A 23,895-nucleotide genomic window follows, 5' to 3' on the forward strand; every position below is an offset into this window, starting at 1 on the left:
CGACAGCGAGAAGGGAGCCACGAGGTGAGTCGGAGGCTTCTAGGAGCTTGGCTGAAGCATCGGGACCGAGAGCCGGTCGCGCCGTTCGAACGCGGCCGCCCCGCGCCGCACCGACCTTCTCTGCCGCCCCTCTCTTTGTTGCGGCGTTGGTACGTTCCGATCCCGCTCTGCTCAGCGCAGGGCGGGCATGAAGTGGTACGGCCGGCAGAGGGGAGGTGGGAGCGGGCGGCTCTCGCGTTACACGGAGCTGCGCTACTCCCCGCGTAGCGGCAGTTGGTTGCGCCCGGGCAGTCCGCTCTGCCGGCGGGGCGGGGAGCAGCTCCTCGGAGCGCTGCCTGAACTGACAGGTGGAGAAACGAAAAAATAAGAAGTTGCAGGGGAGCGGCTGGTGCTGCATGCGCGCGGCACGGCTGTGTGGGGCCTGCTGGCTCCTTTCCCAGCCTCCGTTTGTAGTAGCAGGGTTTTTTCCTCTGTCTCCCACACACTTTACCGTTATCGCGGCCATCGTACTCGTAGCACAGCAAAAGTGAGAAGATTGAAGAAACCTGTTCTGCTCAAGTTGATAGCCATCATGGTGACTCATGGTTACCATTCTGTGCTCTTTGAGTGAACTCAGTCACAACAGTTTTGCTTAAACTGATGAGTTTTTTTTAAAGTGTCACAAACAGTGAGGAATCCCTAGAATGAATCACAGGTTGGAAGGAACCCTAAAGCCCATCCAGTCTCACCCCATACCATGGGCAGGGCTGCCACCCAGCAGCTCAGCTGCCCAGGGCCCCATCCAACCTGGCCTTGAGCGCCTCCAGGGATGATGGGGCACCACAGCTTCTCTGAGCAGCTGTGCCAGCACCTCACCAACCTCTGAGTGAAAAACTTCCCTCTGGCATCTAACTTAAATCTCCTCTCTTTTAGTTTAAAGCTGTTCCTTCTTGTCCTGTTGTTATCAGACCACATAATAAATCAGTTTCCCTCCTGCTTTATAAGCTCCTGTCAAGTACTGGAAGGCCACAATGAGGTCTCCCCAAAGCCTTCTCTTCTCCAAGCTAAACAAGCCCAGATCCCTCAACCTGTCTTCATAGGACAGGTCCTCCAGCCCTCTAGAAATGAAGAATGAAAGACAGCTGTAGAAAGTGCTATCTCTTAGCAAGTAGAAAAACACGGACTTCACTCTTTAGTAGAAATATACTCATGGCTCTTAGGAACTGGTGAGGTGTGAATGTGTACCAAGGCAGCAGGCCCCTTCATTAACTGGACAGTAAGTGCTCTCATGAAATACACTAAACACAAGTATAACTTATCTTGCTCTTATTCTCTGTTTACCTAGCTGCTGTCTGCAGAACATTTTGCATAGGGGTATCTTGGTGATGTCAGTATTGGAGAAAATAATGCTTATGTGTCAGCCGTAGAAGTACTGCTTTGGAGATCTAAATGTTGCTCCATATTCTCCCACATTTTCATCTTGATGATGAGTAGAGGAGAAAAAATAGGCTTATGAGATTCTACAGATGAGAATCTGTCCAATGAAGGGAGTAACTGGCCATCATATTTTGCAAAAATAGTCCAAATTAAATATGAAAAACTTTTGAGTGCTTTCCTATTTCCACACAAAATTTGGGAGATTGGTATATAGAATTCAACTGATATGTACGTAAGATCATTCATTCCTAATAATTAAAACCACATCTTTTTCCTAGTTTTGTCAGGCAGTTAAATTAAATCAATTTATTTCCCTTCCCCTTTTTCTTCCTATTTTTTAAATGTTGGACTTCTATATTCATAAATAGCAACAGATGTAAAGAAACATTGGAAAAAGACTCCACAGCTCCACTTTAAAAACAACATGTAAGTAATGGCACAGACGCATACAAGTAAGGAAATAGATAGCTACAGTGGAAATGTGCCACATGTCTCAGAACAAATAACCACAACAGGGTGTCTCTTTTATGACTTTCTTAATGCACTGCAATATGCCTAGATATCAAAGGACATATGGTATATTTTCTCTTTAATTGCATATTTGCTCTTGTGAGTTACTCACAACTTTAACATTATTTAGTTGTAATTTAGATGCATAAATCTAGATCATCACCAAGAGCTTCAAATACAAATACATTTCAATCAGATCTTTCTTCCACTTCTGTTCTAATTTTCATCAATGTATTACCCTTTTTGTTTATGAGTATTCCTTATTTCTTTTGAGATAGAAGAACATAGAGAAGGATGAGCCCTTTTCTGAAAGATTCTTTTTCCTCATGCTTCCAATTCATACTTTTTAATGGTAAGTAGTAGGTAAAGATACAGGGCCCAAGTCCGGAGTCTGGAAAGTAGTAACATTTTGTTCCTTGAGAAAGAAAGTGAAGGGAATAAAGGTAGAGTGGATTAAGTCTTCTCAGGACTGAGTCAAAATTCCTCATCACAACAGGAATCATGTTTCAGTTAGTTTCTGAGAAACATGCAATGTTTGCAACGATCCACTCTTTGAACAATTCTGAGGGTAAAAAAAATTGTAAGCTATCTCCAGTTTCTACCTATGTTTTCTGGCAATATTGCCTGAATTCCCATACTCTGGGAATTTCCATATTCTCTGGAATAGAAAGGAAAGGTGAGAGAAGGAATCAGCAGACATTCCCTTCCATGAGCAGGCCAATGGAGAATGCTGAATCATTGTTATTTTTAAATTTCAGATTTCATAACTGATGTTTACTGAGATATTCACAAGACAAAGGACAGCAAAAAATGTTATGGTAGCTTTGTCTGCTTAGACTTGCTTGACTAAAGGTCTCAGTTGAGAATGTTTCCTGAGAATAATTCCTGAGGTTAATTTTTCTCAAATAAAGCCTTTAACATTTTGATGACAGCACTATGTTTTGTGCATTTTGTGCACAAAACCACTCTCCTTACTATACTAAGATAGCTCTGGACCATCTTCTAGTAGGATGATAGGTTGAATTACAGTCTTTTTTTTTTTTAGAGCACATCAGGGTGTTTCTGTGTGTGTTTTGTAACATCAGCAATACAATCAGGTAACAGTTACAGCAAATCCCAAGTAAGCATTTTCTTTTGATTGATGAAGATGGAAGATAGCAGAAGGAGGAATTACTGTTGTTGGTTTAGTGTTTCTTTACCAACTGAACTTGGTGTCACCTCGTGACTGTGGTGGGATTTCCTACATGCCCAGTCTCCATGGGCATTCATGTTGCTGGAAATGGAGCTGGCGTCTGTTTAAATGGTTGAGTCTCAAAAATGATTTAGATTCTATTTGATAAGCAGTAATTTGTTATCAAAATACGGCAATATTAATGTGAGGGTAAATTATGGTTTTTTTGCTTCCTAAAGGGGATTGCACTAATGGTAAATTTGTCTTGAATTAATTCTTTCAGCTTCTTGTTTGATACTTTAAATTTTGCCATTTGTATTTTGCACTGGCTATTGTATAGAATATTAATAAGAAGTAGCACCTGAAATGCAAGCCTCTACATTTTGATAAAAAGTAGATTACTCAAATAGCATTGCACTCTACAATTATATTGGTGGCTCTGCCGTGTTCCAGTGGGGCAATAACAAAAACCCAAAAAATCAATGCGATGCTAAATTTTTATTCTAGTGTCTGTCATTTTAGTCTGAAAATATAAATATTTAGAATAAGGGCACTCACATCATGTTCAGTAGTTTGCACTAGTGGGAGTAAGTGCAGCAGCTGAATAGAGAAAATCTTTCTGTGTCCTGATTTTATTCTTCAAAAGGGAATCTCCAGCTAGTAGGAATGCATGCTATAAATAAAGAATAGCAGAACATCTAATCTAAGCCTCTTTGGAGCTGAAAATTCTTCAAGAATTCTTAGATGTTAATATTTTATTTTAGAACATGGAAACAAAGTATTATAGTTCCTGATTTTTTTCATTTTTTGAGTGTCAAAAGCAAAGCAGAAAGCAGACTGTGCAGCTACAGGATAGTACTTCTTCCTTGTCATCGGAATTCTAATCAACCACTTGATGAAGGAATACAGAAAGATAATTATATCACGTGTAGTTTTCTTTCTCTGAAGAAAGACTGATCTCATGACCTAATTAAGACCTCCCTCATTTCTCTGTCAGTTTTTCCAGTACTGCCCAGGATGCTCTTGTTCTTTGCCAAAAGGGCATATTGCTGACTCACACTAACCTTGTCCACCTAGATCCCCACATCCTTTCATGCTGGGCTGCTTTCCAGCCAGTTGGCCCATAGCATGTACTGATACATGTAGTTATTGAGGTGAAGTACTTTGCACTTCCCTGAGCTGAATTTAATGAGGCTCATATCTGACCATTCTTGCCCTTCTTGATGATGGGTGCCTCCCATCAGGCCCCATGGACCTATGTTGTTTATTTTGTTTAAATATTCCCTAATCTAATCCTCTTCCACAAAGTTATCCTTGCTCCAGAATATCCCACATCTTTAAGAGTGGTGGTTTCTGAAAGCTGGTCTTAAAGACTGAGGCAGAGAACATACTGAATACTTCAGCTTTTATGGTGTCCACTGTCACAAGGCCACTGCCCCACTCAGCACTGGGCTCACATTTTCCCCAGTCTTCCTTTTGCTGCTGATAAATGCATGAAGTCTTTCTTGTGTTCACATCCCTCACCAGATTCAACTCCAGATTGTCTTTGGCTTTCCTAACTCATTCCCTGCATACTCAGACAGCATGTATATTCTTCCAGGATTCCTCCTCTGTCCTTGTTTCAACTGTTTTTATATTTGGGTTCTATTAGGAATTCCTTGTTTATCTCTGCAGGCCTCCTGCTTGTCAAGGTGGACCATTATTGAGTGTAGAGGAGCTGATCCTTGAAAATTAGCCATCTTTCACTGATCCCTCCTCTCTCTAGGACCATATCCCAAGGGAGTCTTTCAAGTAGGTCCCTGATCAATCCAGATTCTGCTCTCCTAAAATCTCAGTTGTAATCCTGCTTTTTGCTTTGTTCCATCCTTCCAGGATTCTAACATCTCATGGTCAATGCAGCCCAATCTGTCCAGGACTTTCCCATCCCTGACAAATCCTTCCTCATTTGTATGTGTGAGGTTCAGCTAAGTACCTCTTCTTGTTGGCTCTTTGATCATCTTTTTTAGAGATTTGTCATCATTGTGCTCCCCAACCCTTTTGTGTGGCTTGTGCCTTGCAGTGTTGCACCACTATCAGACAACAGGAGTGCTAAAGACCTCAGTGAAGATCAGAGCAAATGTGAGACTTCTACCAACTGTCTGAAGAATATGATCATAGAATCACAGAACCATAGAATATCCGGAGTTGGATGGGACCGAACTCCTGGCTCCACACATGACCACCCAAAATTCAAATCATATTTGTTCATTGTCCAAACACCCCTTAAGCCCCAGCAGCTTGGGGCTGTGACCACTGCCCTGGGCAGCCTGATCCATGCCTACCGACATCTGGTGAAGAAACTTTTCCTAACCCCTACCTGACCCTCTCCTGATGCAGCTCCATGTCGTGCCCTCAGGCCCTGTCACAATCACCAGAGAGCAGAGCTCAGCACTGCCCCTCTGCTCCCCTGGTGAGGAGCTAAAAGCCACAACATAGCCTCCACTCAGCCTCTTCTGCTTGGGGCCAAACAAACCCATGGACCTCAGCCGTTCCTCATACACCTTGCTCTCTAGATCCTTCACCATCTGTGTAGCCTTCCTTTGGACACTGTCTAATAGTTTTATATCTTTCCTATATTGTGATGCCTAAAACTGCACACAGTGCTCAAGGTGAGGCTGCAATGGTGCAGAGTAGAGCACTGGTTCTACTTCTTCCTGATTGAATATAGAACCCAGAACAAGTTCACCAGTGCTGTTCTGCACCACTTGTTGTCACTGAGGTGCTGTATAAGAGAAATGGCACCACTGGTTATTAATAGTGACAACACTGTCTCTAATCTAGTTTTTGGACAAATATAATTGAGTTGACTCCTTGTCCATCCCAGGGCAGAGCTCCATATTCCATTTCTGCTGTGGTCTCACGTAAACAGCATTTGTTTTTGTTGTCTTATTTCTGCTCATTTTTTATATACTCTATATATTGCTCTTTAAATTATAGAAGAAAAATAGCATTGCCATTTAAAACTGTGTTCTTTAACTTTCTATATGTAAGATTTCTCAAAGTAACCATATATCTTATCAGAAGCTATTCAAGATTAATTATTTTGGTAAATAAAAAGCATTAAATTATACAAAGAAATACAAATCAGGGAATACAGTTTTATTTGTCCAAAAATAGATTACAGAGAAAATCTTGTCACTCTTAATAACCAGCAGTGTAATTTCTCTTATACAGCACCTCAGTGACAACAAAACACAGCAAAGAAACAATATACTTAGATTCCTGTAAATAACATCTGTGAGTATTACTGTGCTTGAAACCAATTTGGGAAAATATACACTAACTGAAATCTTGTTGTATTGAATGTACATTTATTGTTCTCCACTTTTAATGTCTGATATTCTTGCTGCTTGCTTGTTTTATTTTTTTCTGTATTCAGTATTTTCAAGGATAAAATTATTATGACTGTTGATTCAGTTGCAAGGTGAGCGTCTTCAACACTTCTTACATCCACTGCATATACATTTCACTCTTAGCTTGAAATGAGAGATACAGAATATTCATATTTTATAATATTTTCGAAGAAACAAAGATATACTTATGTTGAAGACATATATTGTATCATTGTTTGTACCATGGTATTCGTCCTTCCAGAAGGGGCTCTGTTTCCCTTTGGCCCTATTTCTGTATTTCATATGTGCCTAGTAATATAGTCACCAGGACTATGTAAGGCACAGGACTCACTGAAGGCTAAATCTTGTTTCCTTTGAAAGCTTGCTCACTTATAGCTTTCTGAATAGTTCCATCATCAGTGGAAACAGAGTAGGTATGTATTTTCAAGAGCCAAAAAAGACTGAGATATTTTGAAATGTTTCCTTTACCTTGTCCAAATTTCTAACATAGACTGTGCAGGAACAGGGAATGGTTGTTTGGAATAGTAATGTCTCCATTCTGTGTTACTGTACAGATGCATATATATAAAATATGTATTGGTTAGGCAATATTTTGCTCCTTCCATGAAGAAATTCTTCCTAACATCTAATCTAAACCTGCGTGGTGCAACTTGAGACTGTTTCCTCACATCCCAGTGAGGAAAAATTGTTTGGGTATTGCCCTGGTGCAAGCTGTCCTCCTGCCTGCCCAGGAGGACTTTCCTGTGTGCTTGCAGGAGCAGGCCCACCAAAAAGTGCTGGGAAGGGTCAGCTCTAGGAAAAGCAGGTAGCACATTCAAATAGATTTTGAGAAAGCAAAGAAAGGGACGCTTATATGCTATTTCAATCATGCTTGAGACTTTCAGCTCAAAATCCTAAGTTAGTCACTGATCACTGTCATTCATTTATTTTCTTCAGCCCATTGACAAAGCACTGCTCAAAATTTCCAGAATGTATAGATTTATATCTTCTAAGAAAAAAAGTTCTATGAGGGGAAATACTAAGGTTCAAATCAACCACTAAGAAAAACTTTATGCTCTTTACCAACTTTATCGCCTTATCAGCTGTTGAGCTGTTGACTCTAGCATCCTCTCCATTAGTCCTTCTTAGAAATTTTCAAAGCTACAGTCCTCATGTTGGTATTTTTTTTTCTATGAACATGAGTGGAAGGAGCTTTTCATAAATGTCTGCAGTACATCACTGTCTACCTTCAAAACTGTTCCCTGCTGAAATACCCGTGAAACCAGGGACTGCATTTAAGTCACAATTTGGCATTATTCTATAGCACAGTAAACCTCACAGCTAGTTATTCTCAAAAGCAATTTTTTTCCTACAGCCACTCTGGACTCACTTGTGGCCACGTTCCCACTTTGTCTATTGTGCCATCACTGTTACTCATCTGATCTTGTAATGAGATGGTTAAAGAAACTAAAATATCAGAAAAACAATTGCTTTTTTTATATGAGTAGTTTTATGCCTGTTGTATTTCATGAACTGGGAGTAGATGAGTTTCAGTGTCAAAGTAAGGGAAGACAATTACTGGGGCAGAAGAATTGAGCGAGTTGCCCTTCTTTGTCAGCAATTTTAGATCAGCTTAGCCATGATTGTAGCTATAAACACATAGTACACTGAGAATACTGGTTATCACATTGATCTGTGTTGTCTTGCTATCTCCCTGCACCCGTGTGTCTGTAACCACCTCATTTCCTTTATCTTCTACTTTGCTTGTAAGTGTTTTGTTCTGGGGCTGCATCTGTATTGACTTAGTAAACCACAAGTTTTGCAACTTTGCAAGTTTTTGCTGTTATGTTTACCACAATGTATCTTTTTTCCTTCCTAACAGATGCCAGACATTACTATTTATTGCTTGGTGAGGATGACACAGCCTTCACAGAACTGTATGTCTAGATCATTGTGAAAAGGCTCACAATAAAACCTCAAAATAATATAAGTTAATATTGAAAATTAGAACAATGTCTTTATTCTGATATAATAGTTTGGAATTTTAGTGCTGGATACAGCTGTGTTGGATGCACACATTATCTGTCAACATCCTTCAGAAAAAAAGAATTGTAAGGAAAATGTATACACTTGATGACCATGTCTGTTTGACCTTTGCAGGTATTTTTCCTGGTTTTATTACTCTACAATATGTTCTGTTGGAGGTTTGTGGTATGAAAAACACCTTTAAAGACTGCACTTGTGAAAAGCATTGTGGAGACAGACACAGTGGCTTGGGAGCTTGATATTAGGAAATCACAGAATCATGTCAGGGATTGGAAAGGACCTTGAGTTCCTACATAACTGATCTAAGGGTAGCAGAAGGATTCTTATGAGACCTGTGCAAAATATTTTGATCTTTAAAAGTTGTTGATCCATTGTTATTTTTTTATCCATCTTAGACAGGTTTGTTTGCATCTCATCAGCCTGAACAAGCCTGTCAGAGAATAGAAGCAGCTCTGGACTGGCTGCAACAGCAATAAGCAGACTTAGGGGGAGAGGTGGAGAAAGGCAAACCCAGTGAATGAATTCAGCAGAGAAAATTGGGATAACACTGGAAATATCATCCCACTGAGAATCTGAAAATAAGTTCGGGCTTGAGTCAGTGTTGTTGTCCTCTTCTTCTGCCCTAGGAACTACTTCTTGATATTTCCCTCTCGTTTATGAAACATCTGCACCTTCTATGAAGTAATCCCTGTGAATATTTGCCTCCCCACATATTATATTTCTTCAGATGAGGATTGAATCTAGGGAAGACATGGAAACTCAGCAAACTGATTAGCAAGCTGGAGCATGCATCTCATCTCAAGGTAAAGTTTCATGGGACTTCTAAACTGCCTGGTTGTAGCCAGTTGCCGCTGCAAGACGAAGGCTATGCTCTCCCACTGTCATAATCGAAGTGGCTTTGCTGCCTGATTAAGGCATGGTAAGTCAGGCTGGAAGTGAGACCAGCAGTAAAATAAGCCAAGAAGATAAGTTTTTCACCAGGATCTCACCCAGGCTGAGCAAGAGACAGCTCAGACACAGGGAACTTGTATAGCACTGACTTAGGTAAGCCTGCACTCTCACATACCTGGTGTGTTCCTGGGTGCCACTTTTTCCTCCTGTGTCAGCTCTAAGCTAGGCACTTACATTTTCTCCCTGGTGCTGCCTCTGGTGCTTCACTGATTCCTTGTGAGTTGACTGAAATCTTCCTAACTCTGTGAGGGTAAGTGAGAGTGAGGGCAAAAGTCTGGAACTCTCATTTTTGGTGGCTAAACCATTACTATCACTCACTGACACTGTAGTTTGATGTTAGAGCAAATTTTAATACCATGCATGCAAGCTGCTACTGAAGAAAACTCAATCATACATCAAAATCCACTGATTTGTTAAAAAAATAAAAAATAATAATAGTAATAAATTGCATGATTGCAAATTGCATGGTTGTTAAATCTAGTTCAAGGGAAGCTGTATATATGGACTGTATATACAGAATTGGTTGGGAAGAACAGAACTGCTGCTTTTTGCTTTTTGGCAATCTCCACTTAGGTGGTGCTGTCAGGATGTGGAACACTCCTCTTAGCTTGCTTTCAAAACGGATGAAAACTAAACTTAGATTGTAAAAAAACAATCAGTTGTGAGTTGGGTCAACACCCGGATCTGGCTTAATAGCTGCAGAACAGCGTTTCCTGGCACAGGGAAGAAGGTGCAGTTAGGGACGGGAGTTGGGGGAATTTTCTCTCTCAATAGTGGTGTGGTTTTAGATTGGCTGATACTGACCAAGCTACTCCCCTAGAAGGGTATTCCAAGGGATGGGAGAAATTTTCATCTGTTCATAATAATTGGCTCAGCAAAATGAGTCAACTTTTTTAAATGTATGTTTTAATTTTGGAAACCAGGTATTTTCAATGGCCTCACAAGCGGGCAGATTTGCAAAAGAATGGGAAGGTGAAGAGCTATGCTAGTGAGTGGATAACTGAATAGGAAATTGGGAAATCATACACCTCTTCAACTGGTTTTACTTTTAGGCAAATTAAAATGTGAAATTCTGCCTTGGATTCTCTACAGTAGTTTGTAATGAAGAAGAATAAGGATGTACCTCAGCAACTCTCTCTTGTTACATGCTGTAATGGTGCTACTGTAACATCTTTATGTGCTCTTTAACATCTTTATGTGCTGTTTAATATCTTTATCAATGACATTGATGATGGAATCGAGTGCACCCTCAGCAAGTTTGCTGATGACACCAAACTGAGTGGTGCAGTTGATACGGTAGAGGAAGGGATGCCATTCAGAGTGGACCTCGAGAGGCTAGAAAGGTGGGCCCGGGTGAATCTGATGAGGTTCAACACAGCAAAGTGCAGAGTTTTGCACTTGGGCCAGAGGAATCCTGGCATCCATACAGACTGGAAGGAGCAGTCCTTGAGAGCAGCCCTGTGGAGAAGGTCCTGGGTGTCTTGATGGATGAAAAGCTTAACATGAACCAGCAGTGTGCTCTTGTAGCTCGGAAAGCAAATGGTATCCTGGGCTCCATCAGAAGAGGGGTGACCAGCAGGGACAGGGAGGTGATCGTCCCCCTCTACTCTGCTCTTGTGAGGCCCCATCTGGAGTACTGTGTCCAGGTCTGGAGCCCCCAGTACAAAAAAGACAAGGAGCCGTTGGAGAGGGTCCAGAGAAGGGCCACGAAGATAATCAGGGGACTGGAGCACCTCCCCTACGAAGACAGGCTGAGGGAGCTGGGCTTGTTCAGTCTGGAGAAAAGAAGGCTGCGGGGTGACCTCATTGCAGCCTTTCAGTACCTGAAGGCAGCCTACAAACAGGAGGGGAATCAATTCTTTGAAAGGGTAGTTAACTTAGGACAAGGGAAAACACTTTTAAGTTGAGGAAGAGAAGATTTAGGTTGGATGTCAGGGGGAAGTTCTATACAGAGAGAGTGGTGAGGTGCTGGAGCAGGCTGCCCAGAGAGGTTGTGGATGCCCCTAGAACTGTTCAAGGCCAGGGTGTATGGGGTCCTGGGCAGCCTGGTCTAGTATTAAATGTGGAGGTTGGTGGCCCTGCATGTGGTAGGGGGAGATTAATGATCCTTGAGGTCCCTTCCATCCTGTGCCATTCTGTGATTTTGTCAGCCCAGTTTCATGGTGCAGTAGGGTGGAAGGAGTGGTACGATACAAAAAACATGATGTGTGCTACAGTAGGGAGTCAGATATTTTTAATGTGCTTTTTGAGAGTCTATGTCCATATTTAATTCTGTAAGTGAACTTTCACTAAACTTAAAAAAACAAAAAAACCTTTTATGTTTATGAATTTTATTTAAAATTTCTCAGAATGACAAAGTTACTTCTGCATGCCCTTTTAAATTTGTGTTTCAGTCTCCACCTGTATTGCTTTTTCAGCAGTTTTTTTTTTTTGACTTAAAGAAATCATAATAATTTGCTTCTTGAATTTTTACTTTTTCTTAACTAATGAAGTAATCATCATGATTTCTTTAGCATCATGCTCATGTTGTCACCTAATGCTAGACTGGCGATTTATAGCACCATAAACTGTCTCTTAAGGATCCAGAAAGAGTTGAATACATCTCATACAACATTGCAACTCTTGCAGGTAAGCAGTTGAACACTTTTTGTCTTCTGTGTAAAAGCTTCAGGTGATCCTTAGTATTGAAAACAAACCAATTGTTTCTATTTTTGTCTGTAAAAAGAGGAAGTCAGTTTAAATTGTCTTTGCATGACTTCTTTAAAAACTGTTTTTCAAAAGAAAATACTAGCTATTATCAGTTTTCTTATTTTAAAGAGCATCAACAAACATATCTGTTCCTTGTGTATAGATCTAGCTGAGAGCTTTCTTTTGTAAGCCAGAAATGATAATGCAAATAAAATTACTGTATAAAAAAGTTGAGCTGAAACTATAGACTTAAAAACAACAATAAAATCTCTTTCAGAGGAGAGCAGCATGAACAGCCAAAGTGAAATGAAAACTAGTAGATACATTCATAATTTCTAATGTTGAAGACCAGTGCAACACCTGTAGCGAGCTGATTAATTGCAACCATCTGAGATGCTCCTTTGAATCTGTTCACATCTGTGCCTGAGGTCCTGTTAAAGGATAACTTGATTAAGCCTTAATTTCTGTAGTTTCTGTGATTTTAACAGGGAATGGTTACCAATTCCACCTCTGTTATTTCTGTGTGACTTGAGTGGGTTTGCTCAACTGGAATGCTATCTACAAACTAATTGCTGATCATAAAAATAATCTGTTGGTATATGAGAAATTAATAGCTCTGTGGTGAACTTCCATATCTAGCCTTTTCAATTCTGTGTTTTTCTCATATACTGGGCCAGCATCTTAATTTTATGGGATGCTAGTACTGGTCAACCTCCTCATGATGCCGGGCATAAAGCACTGGCTGTAGACCTTTGGGTATGTCTGTCTTGATTGTGGATTTTGATAGTAGTGGGAGTCCTGGGTTGTAGCTAACATATATATATATGTACATGCATAAATGGACTGAATGGACAATCTCTTCTGTGCAATAAAAGTGTTTGGGTAATCAGTGCATTTCTTAAAAGGTGGATGATGAATTCTGAATGAAATACCAGCAGGATTAGAAAATTCAAGGGAGCTAGGGAAGTGTATTTGGGTTTGAAAATAAATTTATAATAAGCTACAGTAAAGATATATGAATAGTTGTAAAAGATCAGTGAAGCTTGATGCTCTCCTCAAGAAATGGCAGCCTGTTCACACAGCAAACAATAAGTAGATTCCATCTGAAATTTGTTACTTTGTGATTCTTTTGTTCACTTGCTTTTTATACAAACTTTTCTTTGTGGATACTGAAAATTCTCATGCAAACTGTATTTAAAGGGACGCAAAAGCAATTAAGACATTGCAAGAGGTTTTGTGCTAGCGGATTTTGAGTCATACCTTGCTCTTGATCATGGGTTTCACAACTTACTTGAGGAGGACTGGGACACATATGGTGCATATTTCCTTGTGCGTAGAGTGTAAATGAAAAGATCACTCTTTTGGAGGTGCAGTTGTTCCAGTGGAAAGAATAGTGAGAGAACTAATTTGGGTGGTTATACTTAAGTTTCTAGACCAACTACCTGGAAACTCTTGAGTATATTGATTACTCATGGTAGCAGTGTCCAAGAGTATTATTTTATTAATTATTATTACAGGAAGGCAGATTGAAGTAGGATTTAGGAACTACTCTGGCATTGAAGGAGTGTTCACACCTGGCTACAGCCTATACTTTGTGCTCAAATTATTTACCACCTTAATTTAGTGGAGTAACTTCATGGCTGGCTTTTTGCCTACTGGCTGCTGAAGGCTCTTATAGTGCATGAGCTCATGGGGTTCATCTTTGTTACTCAACAAGACTGCCAATGATCAATTTCTGTCTCCAAGAGCATGCTTTTGTACCAGGCTCTCCTTATCTCTGGAATTGACCATCTGTATTCTATCTAACTATTCCTATCTGTGGATCAGGCATTGTCTGGGGGAGGACTACTTAGGCTGAATGAAAGGATGCCATAGAGTACTGTAGCAATAGAGATAATCCAGCTTTAGTGTCTGGACCCATGGATTGATAACTTTTGCGGCATAGGTGACTGAAAGCTGCTGCAGGAGATTGATCTCTACACCACAGACAGAAGCAGTGTCCACCTATTCAGAACGCCTAGGTTTAATTCTCTTGAACAGTACGATGTAGGTATCTTTTGTTCTTAGTGTGACAAGAGGTGGAAGAAAGATAGTAAGTCAACATATTTTAATACTATCTGTCCTTTGTTGTGTGTAAATCTGGAAAAATTTCCTGTAAAATGGATTAAAATTCCCCAAACCTATATACATACACTTGAATGTATACACAGCATACACAAACATACACTTTGAGGCAAAAGACTGAAGGGCACAATGATCCTTTAAAGTCTTACACAAGTTGTCTTTATGTTTCTGTGTGCTTCATGAATTTCTTGCTATCTTTGGCCATCAGTGAAATAAAAAATCAAAACAGAAAGTTAAATAATGGCTATCGCATATATATTGGCCTATCTTTGTTTCCAAGTATATAGTGTTAATGCATGTTTTTCTCATTAATATTCTAGTTTTATTTATGTGATATTTTTGTCCTTTTCCAACACATCTTAAAGCCACTGATGGCTTTAACATAGCTGCTACTGTTGACAAGTAAATAAGCACTTCATGTTGTCTTTACTTATAAAACTCTGTGGAGGAAGTTAGCTATTACATCAATACCTTTCATAGGTCAGGTAGTAGCTATTCTTGATGTTATTGTTATCTCCTGGCAGTTACAGACAAAAGGTAAGCAGAAATACTAATTCCTTCTTTCTTCCTTTTTTACTTATTGCATGGTTGTTTTTATTTATTTTTTTCCCAAAGGTGCGTGTATAGTAGCAGAGCTAACTTAGTGATGCAAGTGGTAGCATTTTTGTTATACAATCTTTTATTGTTTTGTACAGTGATGTGCCCATCACGCCTTAATTTTGGTTCTCTGTCCCACTGGGAACATTCTGTAGTTTCTTTTTATTCTCTAGTTTTTGCATCAGGGGTGTAATTAATTGTATTACAGTTCATGTTCTCTGCTTGATTCCCAAGAGCAAGAAAGCAGAGAAGTCCTAGCCACTATCTGCTTTTCCCCTGTCCTGTGGATTTCTTTCATTTCTAATGAACTCAGACCAAAACACAGAACACTCCTCTCATGAGCTACCATAATATTTCAAAGGAGTCCTTGAGCTCACTGGACAAGAATTTTGGGGCATGAACATAGACATTAAATAGGTCAAGGAATGAGCCCCAGAAAAGCTGAGAATTTCCAGAATCCAACAACTGTTTTAATAATTACAGTGTTGTAAACATGAAAAAGATCCATGTATTTGTTCCACTGTAAATAGTTCAAGGAATATTCTCTCCATCTCGTTGTAATTTGCAAAAATGTTGATGGAACCTTGACCACAGGATTGGCAGTGGTGTGTTGGCAGTTGAGTAACAGTTTATTGATGAAGTAGTGGTATGGGTGGAAATGTCTGTAATCAGCTTCTCCGTAAACTCGGGTGAAACTTCTGCCCACCATTTGATTTCCCTGTAAAAGAACTAATGCTAGGGTTTTACTATTCTTACGCTATTTTATTATTTTAATTATTTGGTTTTATTAAACTTTAGAGAAGGGAAAACAATTCTTGAATCACTACAATTATTTATTTATGAGGTATTGCAAGAAAGGACAATGGCTTAAACAATAGAAACCAGCTTTGCACATCAAACTGCACAGACACACTTCAATTCACCAATAGTAATTGGTATATCAGTGAAACTGAAACAAGTTTGAATTCCTTTTGAGGAAAATCCAATTAAAACTTTTAAAACCAGATGTAAAGAAATCAACCATGGCATTTGTAAAATCCTAAATATAGCTCTGCATTGCTTAGTGAAGTATTCTACATCCTGCTTACTCGGAATGCTTCTCTCATAAACAGAATTTGAATTTCTTCAACTGTTGCTCACGGGACAGTGTTAAAGAGTTTCAAAATGTCTGTCCTTCTCCTAGCTCTGTATCAGAAGTTGTTTTAGCAAACACAGAATAGCTTGTGTTTTCTGTTTAAAGAAAAAGGTGTGTGGCATGAAAAAGTTGAGAACCGCTGGAACTATCTAGGAACATAAATATAATATCAAATCTTGAACTGTTACGAGATTTTAAGTAGTGAGGGGAAATCTCTGGGAGAGAGGCAATTTCTGAACTGCATATTGCATGATGTTGGGGGAATCCTAGTATGAAATGTATACAAGTCTTTCTGAGATTGACTACAGCAGGTAAATTTGTTCATGTTGTGGTGAGATACTGTCCTTTCTGTACTCCACAGGCCAATGTGATGCAAAGTGGTATAAAAGTTTTTGGAAGAGGAAAGCTCAAAAGGACACCATCAAAGGTAGAAGTAATGTAAGTAATGTACTACAATGCACGAGGCAAATGCTTGAAGAAATGCTTGGATTTATTTCCATTATGAAAATGTAAAACACTTGGTAAACTTACTTGGTTTAATGATTTCATTGTACAGTGTGCTGTGACATTTGGTGGAAAACGACACTGAACTTCCTATAAAAACAAGAAACCAGCTACTTACAGGTGTGTGTTAATGACTTTGTAGGAAACAAGTATAAAACTTTATACAAAACCTCATGGCAATTATTCCAGGTGACGCCTGTGCATTCAGTCTGAAATATGAAATCTCTCCTAACATATGGTGGTACAGTGTTAGGTGACTTTTATAGTGTCTCTGTAGATTGATAGTGCTGGGAGCTATAGTGATTGCTGCTAATTTACAATAGAGTAAGACACTGTTGGGAATGTTTCATACCGGAAGCAATGTAGGAAGGTGTATGGCAACGTGCTGTTTGCATTGGTTATAACACATTATCATTACTTTTGAAAATGATGGAAGTACTAGCAATGTTTTATCCTGTAGTAATTTGTATCACAGCATTTCTGATATGCTGTTGTTTCAATCACAAGTAGGAAATGTAGACTTTAAAATATATACAAATATTAACATTAAAAATACCAGAATGTGTGTAGTTTGTTTTGGTGTTTTTAATCTTTTTTTTTTTTTGAACAGCTATATTTTCACTACTGACTTACTGACTTTATTGTGTGACAAAAAGAGAATACATAACATGCTGAGCTATCTAGGACTTTACTGAGATACTAAACAAACTCATCAGTCTCAAATGACAGATTATTTTTTTAGCTTGTAATTATTTCTGCTGTGTCTTGAAGAACTCCCACTCTAGACGTGAGACATGATAAACAAAATATTTTGACTGTTTAAGAGAAATGCATATTGGCTAGTAATGTGTCCTTGCAGCAAAGAAAGTAGTTTGGGCCAAGTACTGCTAACACCACTGGTGAGGCCACATGTGGAATGCTGAATCCAGTTCTGGGCTCCCCACTACAAGAAAGATGTGGACATGAATGTAGGCCACAGGAGTCCTGAAGGATCTGGAGCATCTATCCTGTGAGAAGAAGTTTAGAAAGCTGAGGGTGGTCAGTATGGAGAAGAGGAGGCTTGGGGGGATTCTCATCAGTGTGTATATATGCTTGAACGGAGGGCATAAAGAGGACAGAGGCCAGGCTCTATTCAGCGATGCCTAGTGACAGTACAAGAATCAGTAGTCAGAAACTGGAGCACGGGAGGTTTGCTTTGAACACCTGAAAGCACTTCTGTGGGGATGATGGAGCACTGGCAAAGGTGCAGAGGCAGTGGAGTCTCCTCCTTGAAGATCTTTGGAAGCTGCTGGGATGTGGGCCTGAACACAGCGCTCTGGGTGGCCCTGCTTGAGCAGGATCTCCAGAGATCCCTTCCAAATTCAGCCTGAAATTCTGTGATAGGAGTGGAGGAAATAAAAATATCTTCAAAACTGTGTTAATTGTTCCAGTTCTTTCCCAGCAACTCTCAGGTGTTCATTTAGCTGTTTGAAAGACAGTCCCCAGGAGCAAAGGGTACATCTGAATTTTTACCCTGCCTAAACACAGGTACATGGGGTCTCCTATTAACTGTATCTGGGCCTTCAGCTTGAGTAACAAATTTCAACAAGTGTGCTTTGAGACGTGCTGTGCATTTCATCGTACATTTGATCCTAAAACAGTATGCTAAGGGACTGTGACTTGGATGTTTAGGAAAATAGCATAGAGAAAAAGGGTGGAGGAGCAATAATTAAATGTTTTTCCAAATATGTAAAGAAATTAAATGCTTAATTTGCTCTTCATTAATGTTTTTGACATTAGACTAATGTTTTAGTTTTCCCATTTGCCTGAGGTTTAAAGTGAGATCTCTGTCCCTTCAAGTATAAAAAGCGGTGGAGGGTGAGGTGAAGACAAATAGTAGAAAGATTTATTTTCCTTCCTCGTGAAAATAACGAAGCATTAAGACCAAATGTTCTTTTTATTTTTTCAAGTCCAGCTTATTTGAAACATTCATGAGTCTAAAAGGAGAAAACAAGATCACAGTTCAAATTCAGAAATTGGGCATTTCCATGGTTTTATTAATTATGTGTTAAAGGTGAACCAAATTCTGAATTGCCAATGGAAGGCGAGCAGATCAGCTAAAAACCATACACCTGCTTAATGCAAGACAATATTCAAGTACAGGAAAGTGGAAGTTAAATGAGTGCACCACACCACCAACAGTCTCCTGCAACTTAATGCTTTTGAGGAAAACTTGGACACAAGCCTGCTTTTTGAAGAAGAATTAATCATTTACCCTGATAAAACTGATTTGTTATGTTCCCAATCAGTAGTGGGTTTGGGGGGAGTTGGTTTTTGATGTTGTTTGGTTGATTTTTTGTTGTTGTTGTTGTTTGCTTTGTTTTCTTTTTTCACATGGAGAACATAATTTTGTGCTGTAGGTTTATTTTCCCAGCAAAGTTGGAATATTCACCAGAATATTAATTCTTAAACTTTTTTTAAATTAAAATGTCTAGTAGCTGGCATAACTACCGATGTAAAAAATAATAATAATTCTTGACACAATTAAACATAGATAAATAGATATAGATAAATTTAAGAAAGTACCTTGTGGCATGTAGTTACAATCTGAATTTAGGATTGTTCATGCTGTTTCCATCTACAGCAATATAATTCCAATCTCTGCTTAAGGATGTAGGAGAACACCAATACAATTTTGATTTATCTGCACCCGGAGTTCAGGTATTAGCAGAGTAATTTGTGTTACAGCTTTTGCTCAGCCTCATCAGCACTAGGATGCTCCTCAGTGAAATGGCTACTGTTTTGCAGCATAACACAAGACTACGCTTGCTGCACAGTGTTAATGATGGGAAGGAGACGTAGTCCCATTTAGTCTCTCTGGTAACTCTTCTGTTGGTTGCAGGCAGTATCTTAATTTACCATCATCTGATTCTCATATCAAAATCAAGAAAATCTGATTCTGATGGTTGGCATCCTTTTTAAATGCTTCACAAATATTTAGCAGCACTGTTTTTGCTATGGAACATAAATGAATAAACAGATTACAGCACTGCATATGGAAATTGGAATTTTTTTTTTTTGTCTTATTCCTATTTTTTAGTGTAAAAGATGTTGAAATAAAAGTTTCAGAAATAGAGGGGGAAAGAATCTGAAAAGCAAGAAAAATACGTGAGTCCCAGAACAGTTGTGATGGCTGTTATAAAGTTTTTGAAATTTTAACAGGCAGTAACTGTCTGCAGTGCATTTAGTTGCTGAATGAACTGGCTTCTTCCTAAGATGAGCTCTGTATTTTTCCTGAAACCTAGGGGAGCTGCAGTTATGCTAATCCTGATATGCTTGTTCACCCTACACTGTTGAGAGGCCTGCCTATTCTTTTTTTCTTGCACATGTTATTTGCCACAAAAATTTACTAACATGTTTTCCAGGAGCTGATGAAAACCACTTTCCCTCAGTGAATTCCTCTGGAAAGCAAGTGGTATCCTTTATGACCTTTTAATGCAGCTATGTAATTCTTAAAATGTTACTTGCTTTAAAACCTAGTTTGTGAGATGCATGTGCTTCCCTGATCATCCAACCTCATCAGATCATGTCTTGTGGCTCATGATGTTGCTTTGCGTTCCCCAGACCAGACAATGCACTTGCAGGTAAAGCTTACTTCTGTTTTGTATGGCTCCTCTTGTGCCTAAGCTCAGTGCTCAGTAAGCTCATTTGCTGTTACTAACTCAGTATAGTCAAGCAAACTTTATAGCTTAGAACAATATACAAGTATATGCCTGATTCTTTTGTTCTACCTTCCTGCTGTACTTTTGAATGTTTCATGAGGTTTAAAGCTGTAGTGCACTGTACCTCACGGAACAAAGAGTTTGACTTACGTAAGTGCAATATTTGCTTTGGCATCTGTCAGCCTGAAGGTTCAAAAAGAAAAAGACATCTCCATAAAAGATCATCAGTCAAGAAAAAATAGGGCAGACTGTGACACCGACTATAAATTTAAAAAAATCTACTGAAATCACTAACATAACGTAAAGTCATGGTTATTTGAGGATGTTAAACATCCTGTCATAGTTTTACTTGGCCGTTTTCATTAGTAAATAAGTTAACATTTGCAAAAGTTATTCCATTACTTAGCCTTTTTTGTCCTATCTTCTACTCAGTAATTTCCAGCTAAGTCATTCTCCCTCTTTCCTCTTTTTATTTGGTGTGAAATTTTCTCTTCTCTGATTCTTATTAGTCTTATCTACAGTATCTCACTTTTTTCAGCATCTTTTCTTGAAGAGCTCATCTTCTTTGTTAATATTAAACATGTTTCATGGTAAATCTAGATATGACCTTTTCATTTCTTCCATTCAGATAATCTATTTTAACAAACGAGATTAAATGGTCACAAGTATTTCTTTCCCTTGTTTTGCATTTACATGCTTAATTTAATTCCATAGTGCTTCCAGGTCTGTCATTTAAGAAAGGCTTAAGGCAAATATCAAAAGTTTCTTATTCCAGCTAATTCACTGCTTGTACATAATTGATAATTTATCAATCAGAGAAACAATACAACTTTTGTGAAGAGGATTACTGACAGATTAAAACACTGAAGCATATTATATGTTTTTTATAGGGTTGTAGCAAACTATAGCAAGGTATTTGATGTCAAACTGCCTTCTAGTTTAAGGAGTTTATAGGAGTCTATTGTTTGAAGATTTAAAGCCTGCTGTCTGGTCAGGAATTTTGTGGTATTCAGTCCTTTATCATAATGCATTTTCCCATTGTGGAGAAAGAACTCTTATTTCTTGTGCAGTTTCATAGAGTAATTGATGCATCTGCTTTGTTTGGAGAGAATGCTTATGGGACTTCAACATAGCCCAGTATTATTTTATCATTATTTTTAAGAGATAAATGTAATGCCTCCTATTTATTTTCATAGAAACTATAGCAGATACAAAGAGCACAATAACACTGTTGGATAGAACAAATTCTTAGCTACAAAACACTGTTTGTCAACACAGTCACAACCATTAGCTATGTGTTTTTGCCAGTGATAAACAAGAGCCTGCATGCCACGCTTGAAAAATCTACACCAGCAGAGGTGACCCACTGTTGCTGTCACTTCTGCTGAATTGCACCATCCACCCTTCACTGTGCTCACATCCACTGGTTGGTCTCTATAGACGTTCAGCAAGTGTCAGTGAATGTCAGTGGGTGCAACTTTTCTACATGGAGGAATTCAGTAACACATCTTTGCTTCCCATGCACTTCCATGTCAGATGCCATTTTGTCAGACTGCTCCTCTGCTGCCATCTGTGACAAGGCAACAAAATGTGATGGAATACTGGTGCAAAGGCTTAGCCTGTACTGCCATACCACCACCATCTGCCTGTGACATCATAGGCTAACATCATAAAACAGGAGGCATTACTTTTGGAGCAACCCTTGTAATATTTCTAGATCCTCTCTACTTTGTTCAGAGGAGTTTCCCTTTTTATTATCACTGTCTTATACCTTTCCTTTGTTGTCCTTCATGTTACTTACTTTGTTCCTTTTGCAGACTTGGGATGTTTTCTCTCACTATGCCGTACTTCGTCTTCACACTGTGGTTCAACCATTTTTTTGCATATTCTTTGACTTCAGCTTTTTCTTTTGGTCTCGTCCAAGTATGATTTCAATCCTGAGCACTCTTGTGGTGGTCTCAGGGATTCCTTCAGAAGATGAATGGCCCTAAGATAAGAAAGCTTGGACTTAACTAATGAGCCTACTCCATTCTTCCCTGAAGTCCCAGCGAAGTAGAACTTGTTTTGTGCACAGCATGACTTTGAGTGCATTGTATTCCTTCTGTCACTAGTTGCTACTGGTTTTGATTGCTGGAACAGATATTTCTCCATCTTCTCTGAACATCCTTCAGTGTGTGGGAGGTAACTCATGCCCTGGTTGTTACCTTAGTCATGGAACATAGGCTCATACACATAAGTAATTGTGATTTAATTTGCTCAGACTTGAAAGATCTGTGAGGGGTATGGAGACTGCCTCTCCATGGTGTACCCCATAGCCTCCTCTTCCAGAGTCGTTTTCATCCACTCTTTTGTTTTGAAACTGTAAACATTCATAGAATCATTAAGGTTGGAAAAGACCACCAAGATCATCTAGTCCAACCATTAACCCATTACGACCATGCCCACTAACTGTGTCCCTCAGTGCCACTTTCTTATCCTATTCTTGAACACTCCCAGGGACAGTGACATCACCACTACCCTGGGCAGCGTATTTCAATACCATACCACTATTTCTGAGAAGGTTTTCTGAATATTCAACCTGAACCTTTCCTGGAACCACACCTTAATGACATTACTATTGTTCTATTGCTGTTACCTGGAAGATGAGGTTGACCCCCACTTTGCTACAACCTAATTTCAGGCAGCTGTAGAGAGCAATAAGATCTTCCTGAGTTTCCTCTTCTCCAGAAGCTGCTCTGTTGTTGCTCCCTCTGTGGGATTTTGGTCTGAGTTTCTTCTGGAAGAGCAGGAGAATGGTTGAGGCTGGAGGAATGGGAGCGGTGGTGATGAGGGCAAGGAGATGCTGTGCAAGAGAGCAAGTGCTGTGCTTAGATCGCAAATGGTAGATAGGAAGGTAGGAAAATATATCTCTGCACTGTGTCTGACCTGGTATGTTGCAAATCAGGACAGCAGCGCTTTCTGCCAATCTGCTACCAGTGTAACTATGGCACAGGTAGGGCAAGGTGAGCCTGAGGTGTGTAAATATCAAGGCATTTCTTCAGCCAGTCTCTGTGGTGTGTCTTTGTGCTACTGCTGCTGCCTGTAGCAGTTTGGGAGAGTGTGGCTTGACCTTGCTAGACATGAAGCTGTGGCCACGTGCTTGTAGTTCTGAGCGCTCTGTAGTGCTCTGCTTCAACAACTGCTGACAGCATTTTAAAGCAGTAGCATTGTGAAATTAAACAAAGTTGTGAGTGGAAATAGTTGGGGAGTGTTTGTCTTCCTCCTGCAGTGGGATGAACTGTGAGCAGCAGTACACTGAGCCATCTCTCAGAGCACAGAGGGCAGTTGTGTTTTTTTTGTTTTGTTTTGTTTTTGCATTCTATTCACATTTTACATGGGTAATATGAGTTGAAACTTCCTTTTTGTTTTTTGCTTTTCTTGCTCTTTGCTGCACGTCGTGCTTTTTGTACTACACACCAAGCCCTGACTCGTGCTGCACTCACCTTGAGCAGGTGAACAGACCTCCTTCAGCTCTATGTGCAAAAGCACGCTTCAGAACCCAGTGAAACACAGCCCTAAATAGCTGAAGGTCACGCCGACATCCCTAACAGAGCAGCATGACCCGCCAGCTGCCTTTGTGAAACAACTTTCAGCGTGTGACGGGAAGTGCCATGAAGGGCCGCGGTTGTTTCCCAAGGGCAG

At 39.6% G+C, this 23,895-nt stretch overlaps 1 long non-coding RNA gene across 2 annotated transcripts; it reads left to right on the forward strand.

The window, feature by feature from the left end:
* Positions 1 to 19,545, forward strand: LOC104910299. Of its 2 annotated transcripts, none has more exons than XR_002113327.2 (6): positions 1 to 24; positions 9,141 to 9,317; positions 11,979 to 12,093; positions 16,371 to 16,447; positions 16,566 to 16,633; positions 17,124 to 19,545. It is a non-coding gene; the product is annotated as an uncharacterized LOC104910299 (long non-coding RNA). The 2 variants fall into 2 exon arrangements; XR_792945.3 differs by lacking the exon at positions 1 to 24 and adding an exon at positions 869 to 8,405.
* Positions 19,546 to 23,895: the final 4,350 nt, after the last annotated feature.

This window comes from Meleagris gallopavo, chromosome 3 (genome assembly GCF_000146605.3).
Source record: "Meleagris gallopavo isolate NT-WF06-2002-E0010 breed Aviagen turkey brand Nicholas breeding stock chromosome 3, Turkey_5.1, whole genome shotgun sequence".
Classification (NCBI taxonomy): Eukaryota; Metazoa; Chordata; class Aves; order Galliformes; family Phasianidae; genus Meleagris; species Meleagris gallopavo.